The sequence below is a fragment of the Pistacia vera genome, unplaced genomic scaffold (genome assembly GCF_008641045.1).
Source record: "Pistacia vera cultivar Batoury unplaced genomic scaffold, PisVer_v2 Contig244, whole genome shotgun sequence".
Taxonomy (NCBI): domain Eukaryota; kingdom Viridiplantae; phylum Streptophyta; class Magnoliopsida; order Sapindales; family Anacardiaceae; genus Pistacia; species Pistacia vera.
Window position 1 is genome coordinate 348,396 of NW_022196051.1, and position 14,397 is coordinate 362,792.

Genomic DNA, 14,397 nt, shown 5'->3' on the forward strand with positions numbered 1-14,397 from the left:
AAAAATGAAATAAGATTTCACTGTCACATCATAACTGGAATCTTTAGTATATAGAAAAGAAATATATATTATAGAATAGTGACGTGAAATTGTCTTCTAATTATAAATTATTAATTGGACAAAATTTGCCCCCACATTGCTCCATCTAGTAACAATGGTATTTATAATCACTCGCTGTCGTTTATATATATATATATATATATATATAGATTCCTCCTTAAAATTGAATTTATTTAAGCAATCCTAAACACAAGTTTCCTTTGGGGGATGAAGATTAAGAGCTAATTTGGGATTGCTAATTTGATCCGTCTGCCTTCTCGAAAGGAATTAAATAAGGGAACAATTACGTTAGGAATCCCATGTTGTAGGCATGTTGTGACGTTCACATGTTGCCTATTTAATTAACAATTGTTAACCCAAGATTTAAAAATATATATATATATATATTATATTTAAGAGAAAACTATAAAATATGTTTAACAGGGAGGTGTCTGCACCAACTTTTAGCATTAATTTTTTAATTAAGTTCATAAGCTTTTAACTTATCGTACGGTAATCCTGAAACCTGGATTAGATCGTATATTTTATATGAAATATCTTTAATTTAATTTTTATTATCAAATCAAAATATGTTATTCTTAAGATTAAGGCAGTCAGACCTACTGAAATTGGTTTAGCCTTGTAAAAATTTTTCTTGGTGGATGAGAGAATTGTATTAGATTTAGCAATAATTAATAGAAACCTCTTCTTCAATTGATTCACCAAAGGTAATAACTTGTTCTTATCTAATTAAGATTGATTTAACAATTAAAAATAAATTTAATGAACTAACTGATTTAAGAATAATATTACACATACAAAATGTTTATACAAAATCATACATAAAAAGTAATGTGACAGTACTATGATATTGCTATGTCATTCACCATAATTTAATGTACCTTTTTTAAGTTGATTATTTATATAATTAATCTAATCATATTCTGACATGTCATTTTATATGAAAGATTTTATATAGACTCTTTGTATATGTAGTATTATTCTTGATTTAATATATAACAGTGGTTTAAAAACTAAAAGAGATGATTATGGTAAAATAAGGTAAATGATTAAGCATATAAATATACACAAAAATGGAATAATATATAAATAGAAAGGCTTTATTATTAGTTATTAAATCGACAAAGCTTCAAATGCAATGTAATTAATTAATCTAATACATCTAATTCAAATTAACACATGACAGAAGACATGGTTTGTATAAAAGTGAGTATCAAGAGAACAGCAGCAGCAGCAGTTGCTGTACCTCTCCAGATATCGCTAAAATACATTCTTTTCAATTTTGCCATGTTTTGGTTATATGGATCATCATAGTATGCCCTCAGATCTTGATAAATTTTATTGTAATGATTTCCAGCTAAAGGAATTTCAATTGCAATTTTGTTAAACAAATTTGCTAATGCCTTAGTGTCGCCCATCTCATTCCAAATAATTTCCTTATCAACAAGCAACTGAGAATCCCTTTAGTCTTCGATAAGAGAGCCTAGTAGTAAAACATAATCACAGACGATAGTTCGATTTGGATAGCAACATTGCTCCAAAGCCATTATGTTCCGAAATTTAATATCTGTCTCGTGGTTAACGGTTAATTCTGGTATTGTCAACTCGCCTTCTTCAAATCTGATCTCAAGTGGGCATTCCCTTCTAGGAGCAAGTTTAAATTTCACCCCTGATTCATGTGGCTTTGTGGCACAAGGTATAGAAACATCATCATCTTCATGATCAATCTCATGTGAAATGTTTAAACATTTTTTTGTCACGTACAAATATCAATGAAGAAGTTAATACAAATATCAATGAAGGAAGGACTACTGGCAACTAACTTGTATAATCCCTCAAGTGAAAAATATGGAAGTTGATTTTCCATTAATAGCAAATCTGACTTTAAAGCATATCTTTGCGCTGGTATACGTAACAAAATGTCACTTCCAATATCTCTCTCAAAATCCTTTATAAGGAGCTCTATGATAAAAATAGCATCACGTAGAATCATCTCTACATACGCACAACTCTCAAGCTGACAGGCCTCTAAATAGCTCTCTCGAATCGTTTTCTCTTGGTCTTTGATGAAGTTGAACTTCATCAAATTTCTCACGAGTTGTTCGATCGCGTAAGTCTTTTACATATCTCAATTTTTTTCTTTTCCATGTCTTTTAATTTACCATTGTGAAAAGGGCCTATTGAAACCGTTTTAGGAGTGTAGGCTTCTGCATTTCCTTTACGAATACTTTCAGGACTCTATGAATATAACACTTTGAAAGATCAGGCCCCCAATCTTCCTTAATGCCAATTAGCCAATTATTGTACTGATCCTCGTTAATGGAAGAACTCATCTCCATGTTCATAGTGTAGGATATCCTAGTTAATAACATAACAACAATGATAAAATTAAACTTCAAACAGAGATCATTTTTGTCTTTGATATTAATATTAATTACATAAAATAGTATTTATTAGAATTTATTTTATGAATATATAAGACAGATCGTGCATGAACTTTGGCTCTATTGATCTTGGATATATACATTGTTAAGCATGTGCCCAATATATATTAGGGGAACCCCCAGCAGTCGCCAGTCAACCTAGTTTTAACTGCATAATGAGTAAAAGAATAAATGTACCTAAATTTTTATAATAATTAAGGGTAATTATTTACACCCCTTCAAACTCAAAAAATTAATTACACCCCCAAAAACTCTAGACATCGCCACACAGACCCCCATAAATATGGGAGTCTACTAATTTTGATTTTTGATGAAACACAATTTCAATTTGTCCGAATCATATGTTGAACTTGATTATTTTACTCAAAAATTTGTCAACAACTCATTTCTAAATAAATAAATAAAAAAAAACTAAATAAATTTCTTAAAAAAGTCTTAAATAATATAAACCCTTAACCTAAAATCAGAAATATTTAAATGAAAAAGAATTCAAAATAAAAAATTTAAAGATTCAAAAAAATTATGAATACTTAAAGAACCTATTTAAACAACCTTAAAAAAGGAGCTATAATCTAAAAACATTTTGCCAAGTTCTACTATCGAGCTACGGGCCAATGTCAGCCACGATGGCAAAAACCACCATTTTTTGAGATTTGTTTTTAAAAAAAAAAGTTTTTATTAGTTTTTAGATTTTTTATCTTTAATTTTTTCAGATATTTATATTTTTTTTTCAGATTTCTTATTTCTAATATTTAAGATTTATTAATTTATTTTTTTTCATTTTTTATAATTAAATAATTTTTTTTTTAATTCTCAAGCGGGGGGTAGGTTGGGGTTTTTGGATATTGATTTAAAGTGGGTGGGTGGATGGGTGTTGGGGACTGTTGGAGATGAAGTCAAAGTTGGGAATTAAGGTATTTTGCCTCATTTGCCCAAAACTAATCAAAGAATCCTGACGTCAAGGGATTCATAATTATTGCCAATACCTAAATAGATTTAGGAAAAAACTTAGAGGGTTCAATTAACCTTATAATCTATATAAGTAATAAGAGTATATCACGTCATTTTGAATTAAAAATAAATTTAAAAAAAAATACTCCCAAATTTCTTTAAATGATAATATAATTAACAGCATCAATTACTGTTAATAACTAAAGGGTTTAATTAAAATTTTCACTTTTACTTAACAATATTTTGATCCCTCAAGTTTAGATGAGGAAATAATTTTGACCAGGATATTATCTGTTAACCCCATCCATTAGACAATAAATCAAACCTAACATTTTTTAATTAATACTTTCTCTCCGTTTTCTCATTAACCAATTAACACACATTTAGTTTCTTTTCATTTTTTCAACCTTCTCTAGCTTTTAATTTTCTCATTAACCAACAAAGAGTAGCTAGCTAGCTATACCACATATGTATATATAGTTGACTATAAAGGGAGTACTTGACAAAAAATTTAGCGTTTAACGACCAAAAAAGACAAAATTTTTCAGATAAAAGTTAACTCTTCCATGCTTCTTCTGATTATATAGTTAGAAAAAATAATGAAACTAGATTTCTTAAATATTTGGCTAGGAAATATTTATTAAATAAATATAATGTTAACATAGTATCAAAACCAAAGGTTTAGGCTTCGTTTGGTTGGATTTTGGGAATACTACTTTTAGTTATTCCCAAAAAAGTTAAACAGTAAAATACCCAAAACTCACAATATTATTCAACTTTCAACATTTTTTAAACCCCCTAAATTTGTTAATTCAATAAATACTCCTAATATTTTAATTTTGTTACGGCGACTCCGGCCACCCTCCGGGTGGTGGCCGGCTGTCCGTATTTGAGGGTGGATTGGGGGTGTTTTTGTTAACTTTTAATGTTATATAAGGGGTGTTTTGTAAAAAAACAAACATATGGGGTATTTTACAATTTGTAAATCCTACATCGTAATACCCGCCCAATTCAACTTTTTTTTTAACTTTTTTTAAAAACTTTTCCCAAAAACATAAAATTGTGAACCAAACGGAGCCTTAAAATTCGAATCCCTACATTCACTGTAAAGAAAATTGAAAAAAAAAAAAATTCAAATGTCATGTAAAGGGGTTTATTAGACTAATATAATGTTAAGCTCTGGCCTATTACTTAAGTTTTTAAATGGGATGACAAGTTAACAATGTTCTGTCTTGAGTCATTCTAGAAAATCATTCCATTTCATACATATATAGTTAAAAATTTCTTCCAAGTGAACATCAATTAGCTAAAAATACATGAAAGGTAAATAACTTCTTGGCCATGTCGCTAGTCAGTCAAAAGTTGTTTTTAATGTTTAAAAAGTCAATATTGTAGCTTATGAAATGTGTGTCGTTTTGGAGGATGGAGGATCAATTTTAGCTTTTTCTTCGTGGCATTATAAAGAAACTCTTAACAGAAAATTTTGTTTCTCTTCTTCTGGATTGTTTGATTCGCTTCCTGAAAGTGTAGAACTAGTGTGGTGAATTTTGTATCAGATCAGTATATCAATTTGATAGAACTGCTCCAAAGCCGTTATATATATTGCTTCAATTGTGCACATATTTCAATCCAACGGTTTGAAAGAAAGCTTATCTTTAAATGACACCGGCTAACCAGGTCAAGTTCATTTTAAAAAAATGGGCAGAGGAAAGGCACGTGGAAAGAGTGATAAATAAGATTCCACTATTTTGTCAACGTGAAATTTTTATTCTATTGGTTGAATGGATGAGGCCAGCCCCCTCCCGTATTGAGTTCCCATTGTATCAAGGGGTGCCAATTACGGTATCTTAAAAAAAAATCTTTACTTTAAAGAAGAAACATATTACGAGGTATTAGGTAAACATATCCACATGTTACCTATTTAATTAACAACCGTTAACCCAAGATTTAAAAAATATTATCTTAAACAAACTATAAATATTTTTAACGGGTGGTGACGCACCAACTTTTAGCATTTATTTTTTTTTATAATTTATTTTATACAGTTCATATATAGAGAGGCTTTTAACTTATCTTACGGTACGGTTGAGAACATACATGATTTACAATTTTGAAACCTAGGCTAGATCATATTATTTTATCAATCAAAAACGTTATATATATCTTGATTAAGGCAATAAGACCTACTGAAATTGGTTTAGGCTTGCAAAATTTTTTCTCGGTGGATTAGAGAATTGAATTAGATTTAGCAATAACTGATAGAAACCTCTTCTTCAATTGTTTTCTCTGATGACTTTCACAATAGTTATAGTTTTTTTATCAAATTTATATTGATTTAAACATGAAAGGATTTAACGAAATGATTGATTTAATGTACAATAGTGGTTTAAAATTGAAAAGATTGATTTGTGAATGATTAAACATATACATATATAAAAAGTGAATAATACATAAATAGCAAGACTTTATTATTAATTATTACGAAAGCTTCAAATGCAAGTAATCATCTATTTCAATTGCAAAAAAGAAGCCACGGTTTGCATAAATGTAAGTATCAAGAGTACAGCAGCAGCAATAGTTGCAGTACTTTTCCAGGATCGCTGAAATACACACTTTTCAATTTTGCGCAGGTAGATTCAAAGTTCATTATAGTGTTTTTCAGTCGCTTAGAATATCTTCGTAATGAACTCTATTTTGGTAATTTGTGTGCAAAGGTTGTTAACCATACGTACTATTGACGTACTGTTGCCCAACGATTGGAAAAATTCCTTCTTAACAACAAATCAAATCGCTTTTTTCGTCTATAGAGAATCTAGTAGTTCAACATAATCACAGAGAGAGTAGTATATGGATAGTAACATTGCTCCAAAGCCATTATGTTCCGAAGTATAGTTTCTGTCGCATTGTCAACTGATAATTGTGGTATTCTCAACTCGCCTTCTTCAAATTTTATGTCAAATAAGCATTCCATTTGACTAGCACTGAATTTCACTCCTGATTCATGTAGCTTCGCCGCACTAGGTAAATCAACATCACTATTTACCTCATGTGACTGCTTCTCTGACTTCTGTTGCGGGTAGCTTTTCACTAGAGCAACTCTTAGCAAATCGGTGAATATTTAATCTCTGATTGACAGGTACGCTATCAAACATCTCATTGGGACGGCGGAAGAAATCACAACAAAGATTAATGAAGGGAGGTCTACTGACAACCATCTTGTATAATCCCTCAAGTAAAAATATGGAAGTTGATTTTCCGTAATATAAAGTCCAACATCAAAGCTAATTTTTCTGTTGTTTAATTTCCGGAACACTATCTTGCTCATAATTCCTCAAGAAGATCTCTATGATAAATAGCATCACGTCGAATCATCTTTACATAGTCATCACTGTTAAGCGTACAGGTTTCTGAATAACAATGTCGTATCTTCTGCTCAGCCTTTGATGAGCTGAAACTTCCACTTGTTTAGAGTTGTTCGTGAGAAAAAGTAACTTACATATGCCTTTTTAGATTTTCCATGATGCGTAATTCTTTTTTCTTATGGTGAAAAGGGCCTATTGAAATTGCTTGAGGGTGTAAGCTTCTTCGTTTACTTTACGAATACGTGTAGGGACTTCTAAATACAATAATCACATGATTATCCTGCCTGGGATCCCCATGGTGAATTAGCATATTTACGATTATGTGTCGTTCCTCACGGACCTCTCCATCAATGGAAGAATTCATTTCTATGTTCATATTATCGTACATCCTAGTTAACAACATGACAACACAATAAAATTAACCCTCAATAGAGATCATTTTTTTTTTTTTTGATATTAATATTAATTAGATTTCATAAATCATTTTATATATATATAAGCTTGTCCAATAAGTAATGCTATGTTTCTCACGAACTTATTAACGTGTGTAAATATAAAACATAGTATGGATACTATAAGCATAGTACGGGTATCATATGTAATTTAACAAAAGTGAATAAGATGATTAATGTTCGTGAGTAAACGTAACATTATTGATGTCCAATATATACTAAGAAACTCTCTTATATATGGAAAATCACTCTAAACCTACTTACTCTTTCTCAGTTTTAACAGGATAAAGGTAAAAGAGTAAACGCGCATCAAAATTTTTATACTCATTAATGGTCAATGTTTACACCCTTCAAAATCCAGAAATTCTAAACACTACGACACGACCCCCAAATAGGGAGTTGACTTTTTTGACTAAACACATTATAATTTATCCTAATCATATCTTGAATTTGACTATTTTACTATAAAATTTGTATACACTCACTTTTAAATAAAAATTTAAAATTAAATAGAAATTTAAAAAAATCTTAATATACAACAACCTTAGCCTAAAATCATAAATATTTAATAAAAAAAGAATTAAAAATTAAGAATAATTAAAAAAAACACTTAAAAACCTAAAACAAAAAATCTAAAAAACATTTGCCAACATTGGCCTCTATGGCTAAGACTGCTTTCTTTTAACCATTTTTTTTTTTTTAAAGATTTGCATTAATTTTTTTTTTTTTACTTCTTAAAAAGTTTTTCTAAATTTTAGGTTATTTTATCTTTAATTTTTTAGATATTTCTATTTTTTTTCATTATTTCATATTTCTTATTCTGAATATTTCAAAAAAAATTTAGGCGTTTTTCATACTTATAGTTCCTTTTTCTTAAATTTTTATAATTTAAAAAAAAATTAGTCTGACATGTGTGTGGTAGGTTGGCGTTAATGGTTTTTGGGGCTATTGGTTATAGATTAAAGTGGGTACTGTGGCCGTGGGTGGTGAGGGTGTGAGGGCCGAGGGGTGCTTAGGATGAAGTTAAAGTTGGGAGGTGGCGCATGCGAGGGCATTAAGTCATTTCATCTCATTTAGTTAAAACTAACCAGAGAATCCTTCTGGTAATACTTGTACTTGAGACTGAGAGGGCTTGTAGATTTAGGAAAAAATTGGTGTAGTGTGGGTTTAAGAATAATTCCTATATACTTCTTAATCACCATATCATCTATACAAGTGGTAAGAGTATATCACATCACTTTAATTAAAAAAAAAATCCAAAATACCCACCAAATTCTTAATTAATAATATAATTATGCAAAAAATGATCATAAAGTATTATTAATGGCATCAATTACTATATTAACTAAAGGGTATAATTGAAATTTCACTTTTACTTGCAATATGTTGAGGGGTAATTTCATGTTCAATCATTCAACTTTTAAAGAGGAAAATTTTTTACCACAGTACTTAACAAAATTTTAGGTTTAACGACCAAAAAGACAAATTCTCAAATAAAAGTTAACACTTCCATGCAAGAGTTAACTTTTTTGATAAAAAATATAAGCTCATACTAATTATATAGTTAGACAAGTAATGAAACTCATTAAGAAATACATGAAAGGTAAATAACTCGAACAAATCATTAAGAAAATGAAACATGTGCATGAGTACCTCGGTAGTAGTTTTGCCGGAATAAAGATATGTGCCTGGTTGATATTAACACACCAGTTTCCAGTTTTCCAGCCGTGTTGGAGTTGTCGACTACTTCAGCATTAATGGGTAACGGAGACGCACTCGGGGGTCCGCTGCCCGGTCACGGGGCGGGGCCCCGCTCCGTGGCGGGAGGGGGTCGCGGGGGCAGCGCCCCCAAGCCCGTAGGCGGTTTTGGGCTTTTCCATGTATAACCGCTGTAGGATTCCTTTTAAGTTATTAATTCCTTTTGGGTTGGGCTTAGGAATAGTAATTTTTGTAAAACTAGGTTAATCCCTTAAACCTAGTATATAAACATTCTTTTCTCTTGTTATGTGTGTGAGAACAATTCATTCATTGTAAACAGAGAGGTGAGGCATATTGCAATAATATGACTCAGCTGGACGTAGCCTACATTGGTGAACCAGGGTAAATCGTGCGTATTACTTTCTTTGTTTACTGTTTATTTTGTTTAACTATTATTATTTTGTTCCTGTTGCTTCTCTATTTCGTTCAAGCCGAAGCACGAAGGAAAGTGTTATATCTTTGGTATCTCTCTATCTAGTCTCTCCCTCTTCTTCGCAATGTGGTTTCCTCTTCATCCCGTGTGTAATATATATATATATATATATATATATATATATATATATATATATATATATATATTATATACACACGCATTCTTTTCCTTTATCTATTATTTTTAACCAAATAATATGACCATAGTGGTTGAATTGATTGTAATTAGTTTTATTTTAGATTGATTATGCGCATAAGAAGGAAGCACGTTATCAAAGTGAACATGTGTATATAAGATTTAATATGTACTACAATCAACAAAATATTCACTTGGTTAATAAGAATAGATAAAGGAAAGATGGCATTTTGTGATGGATCAGTGAGATTTACAGTTTCTACAAGTCACTCTTTACAGCAGCTTAAGATGATTCAAAAGAAGAGATTTTATGTTATGTTTCAGCAAATTGGAAAATGTTTTCAGATTCTTTGACAGATTTTGAGTTTCAGAGATTTTGAGTTTCAAAGCAGAATTTCAGTCGGTCAAAATTCAGTCCTGCCTTGTCTACAGATTTTTGAGTTACAACATAAGCAGCAGAATTTGAGCTACAAGATTGTTTAGCCTGAGTGGGAATGTTAGGTACAAGCTGAAGCTACAAAGTAGTTCAGCTGAGGGGGGCTGTTAGTAAGATAAACTGTGTCAAGTCTAAAACGCTGTCGTTTTAAGCTGCAGTTTCAGGTTTAATAAAACTGTGTCGTTTTGACCAGTTTTTCTCTCTTCTCTGTTTTGTAAGATTCAGCTGAAACTTCTCTGTATATTTAAGAGAAGTAAGCCGTATTCTGCTTTGAATCTCAATCAATAAAAGTTTGTTTTCTCCTCAACTCTTCCTTTAAAGCTTCAAACACGTTTACTCTCAAAATTCCCCACTGCAATCATACAAATTATTCACTTGATTAATAAGAATAGATAAAAGGAAAAGAATGCGGAATGAAATAGAAAGAGTGATGAATAAGATTTAATATGGTACACAATCATACAAAATTCAATTTAATAATGACCTAAACATATTAATCTGTGATGCATTATAATTTTTTTCATTTAAAATAGGAGTAAATACAAATTGTTTAGATGAAATTGTGCTCTAATTCTAATATATTAAAATTTGTTATTCAATAAACATTTCACATTCTTTAAAAACATTGCATTAGCAATTATTTTCCAGTAATGTTAACAAATAAAAGCATTTAATTTAAGATTCATAATTGCAATGTTAAAAATATTTTCCCAGTAATTTGATAGGATAAGTGTACTTTAATTCAATGATCACTAATCGTTGTCTTCTTTGCCTATTCATCAAGTGCAGCAGCGGGTGTTGTTGGACATTCGTTGCCGACGATTTGGTGGTGGCTATATGACAACTTATTCTATTTTTAATCATTTAATAACTGAAGAAATTGTGGAAGTAATCAAGATTATAAGCCAAAGTTAGGAACCTTTTAATTACATCGATATGAACAAACGCCTTTAGCTGTATGCCTGTGAATTCACGTGGTGACGTGCTTCATGCATATTCTCTTAAAGCACAAGTTGCCTATCTAACAATTTCTAATTCATAGATTAAAGAAAAACTATAGTTATGGCTGACGTTGTTTAATTAATAATAGAATATGTTTAATTAAAAAGAGTATGTTAAAATGCCACATCAATGACTCAAATAGATGACAAAATAATACTTAAATGTTAGTGAGAGAGAACAATTATATAACATTCCTGATAATAAAATTGTTTACAATTATGGAACACACTTCTATTTATCATTATGATTTTTTTTTCTATTTTTCAAGATTTATATTCTTTCAATTTATTCAAAATTGAGAGTATTAGACAATGTTTGATTTGTGGAAATGAATAAGCATTAAAATTAGAATGGGATAATGATCCTCATTAATCTTAGATTGTAATATGTTTCAATCCAAAAAAGAGAAGCAAGATTAAAGGCAACCACTTTTGTCATGTTATAATGCTAAAATGAAATAAGATTCCACTGTTATGTCATGACATGAAATCTTTAGTATATAGAAAATAAATATATTATTGAATAGTTACGTGAAATAAAATATTAATTGGATAAAATTTGCCCCCACATTGATCCATCTAGTGACAATGGGATATTTAAACATTCACTGTCATATATATAGATTCCTCTTTAGAATTATTTAAGCAATCCTGAACACAAGATTCCTTTGGAGGATGCAGAGCTAGTTTGGGATTTCTAGTTTGATCTATCTGCATCCTCCAAAGGAAGTAATTAAAGATTAGCAGCCATTATTAAATAAGGGAACAATTAAATTTAGGATTTTGTTTTGTAGTTCTCTCTCTATATATATTGTTTTCAAGAGGAATAGGCTCACATTTGCCTCTTTAATTATCAATTGTTTAAGACCAACCATAAAATATGTTTAAGTAGCAACAGTACGTTAAAATGCCAGGTAACGACGTAGTGCTGCAGTACAAACATTTAGCATTGATTTTTTCAATAAATCATTTTTCAAAGTTCATAGGCTTTTAATTAACTTATACTGCGGTCGAGAACTTTGTTATATATATCCAGTCCTGAAACTTTGTTATCTATATTGCAAGGCTTTTAATAAATCATATATTTCATATGAATTATCCTTTATTTTATATTGCCCAAATCAAAATATGTTATATGTTACGAACATCGTAGTAAGACCTATTGAAATTGGTTTAGCCTTGCAATTTATTTCTTGGTGGACACAAGAACTAGCCTATGTTAAATTGATTGTGTAATGCATTTCCAAGAAATTGGATAGCCTAACTTCCAAATAAAATTGTACATCTAGATTTGTTAGGATTTGTAATTGAATTATAGAACTACAGAGCATTGCTGCTCTTCTTCAGGATTTCTCATCTACTTGAGACTCTGATGTGGCATTTTAACATACTCATTTTAATTAACATTTTCTATTATTAAATAGACGTTCCCCACATAATAGTTAGGTAAACTTGTCTTCTAATTCTAAAATATTAATTAACAAAGAGTAAATGACATATTCCCACCCAAGGTTTGACGAAATCCCAAATTGGTACCTCATGTTACATTTATTCTAGATTCATACCCTTAAAGTGACCGAAAAATATTTGATGTAATGATAAAGGGGTAAATTGGTCATTTTACATGGGCAACACATGTTAGCAAACTGTCGCCTCTAACAATCCTCTGGCGTATCTTAGCAGACGGCATCCCTGACATTTTTTGCCCTTTTTCTAGCGATTCTTCCACCCACAATAACCCTTTTCACCACCATTTGAACCCTCATCCTCCCCTCTATAAAACCACACCCTTCACAAACCCTCATCACTCGCCGATCGCGAGCCACGATAGCCGTGACATGCAACTGGTTTTCGTTGGTTTCCAACTGTTTTGAACGGCAACAACCCCAACCACCACCACCATTTGACTCCTCGCATCCTCTCTTACAAAACCCCTAACCTTCCCAACCACGGTAGCTCACCATTTGTCATCCACCACTTCACCAAAAAACAGCCGATGAACATGAACTCTCAGTCGACGAACGACGAAGAAACGGTTGCTGGGGACAGAGGGGTTTTATAGATTTGGAGATGGTGGTTGCAGTGGTGGTGTCCAATTGGATTTTCATCGTCGGAATCAATCAGAATCCAGCGAAGAACACCAAAACCCTAAGCCTAACAGTGCCGGCGATTGAAGGGCCAATGAGCCGAGAACCAAAGGGGTTTTGGACGATGGACTACAGGGAAGGTGATGGAGGTGACCAGGGGATTCAACGTAGTCGGAAACAGCCCGATAACAGCCCAAATTGGGCTATTTCTGACAAGGGTGTGTAGTGATTGAGGGTATTTTTGATATAATTTGAAAATAAAATGGTAATTTTATAATTCTACTAATTTATGGGTTAAAACATAATTTATTAATTTGGAGTTAAGGACATTATGGTAATTACACTATCTAAACGCTAAAAATTGCTAACACTGTTATTTTAAGGGTGAAAATCTAGAATAAATGTAACTTGGGATACCAACTTAGGATTTCGTCAAACCTTGAGTGGGATTCTGTCGTTTACTTATTAAAAAAAGCCTCTAACATTGATCCATCCAATAACAATGGAAATCTTAAACACTCCATGTGTATATATCAAGATTCCTCGTAATTAGAATTTGAATTCTCCAAAAAAAGGTAATCTAGATTTGACGCCACAATTAAATAACGGAATTAAATAGAAGAGTTAATCCCTGTTTCGTAGCTGTACATTCATGCTGGGACGTGCTTCCTCTTCTCCTTATTTACATGTTACTTGTATCAAGAATATGCTTACTAAGGAAAGTAAATGCCAGATAACAGGGTGGTGTCTGCACCAACTTTTAGCATTGATTTTTTTTTTTTTAAATTATTTTTCAAAGTTCATAGGCTTTTAATTAACTTATCCTACGGTTGAGAACATATATATAATATCCAATACTTAAAACTAGTTCAGTAGTTCAGCGAGACTAAAGTTAGCACTTAGCAACCATTGTCATGTTATAACATTAAAATGAAATAAGATTCCACAGTTATGTTACGACATGAAATCTTTAATATATAGAAAAGAAATATATTACAGAATAGTTATATTAAATTTCTTATAGTAATTGCATAAAATGACCACAAGATTCCTTATATGCATAAATTTTCTTATATGTATCAAGATTCCTCTATTTATTTAAGTCATCCTAAACACAAGATTCCTTTCACAATGTAGATTAAGGGCTAGTTTGATCCATCTACATTCATCAACTAAAAGATGGCCTTGTCCAATTTTTATTGACTTTATAGAGTTTGATCCAATAAGATAGTTTATGTAGTATTTCGGTGGAGACTACGCCGGAGTTGTTCGTCTTGG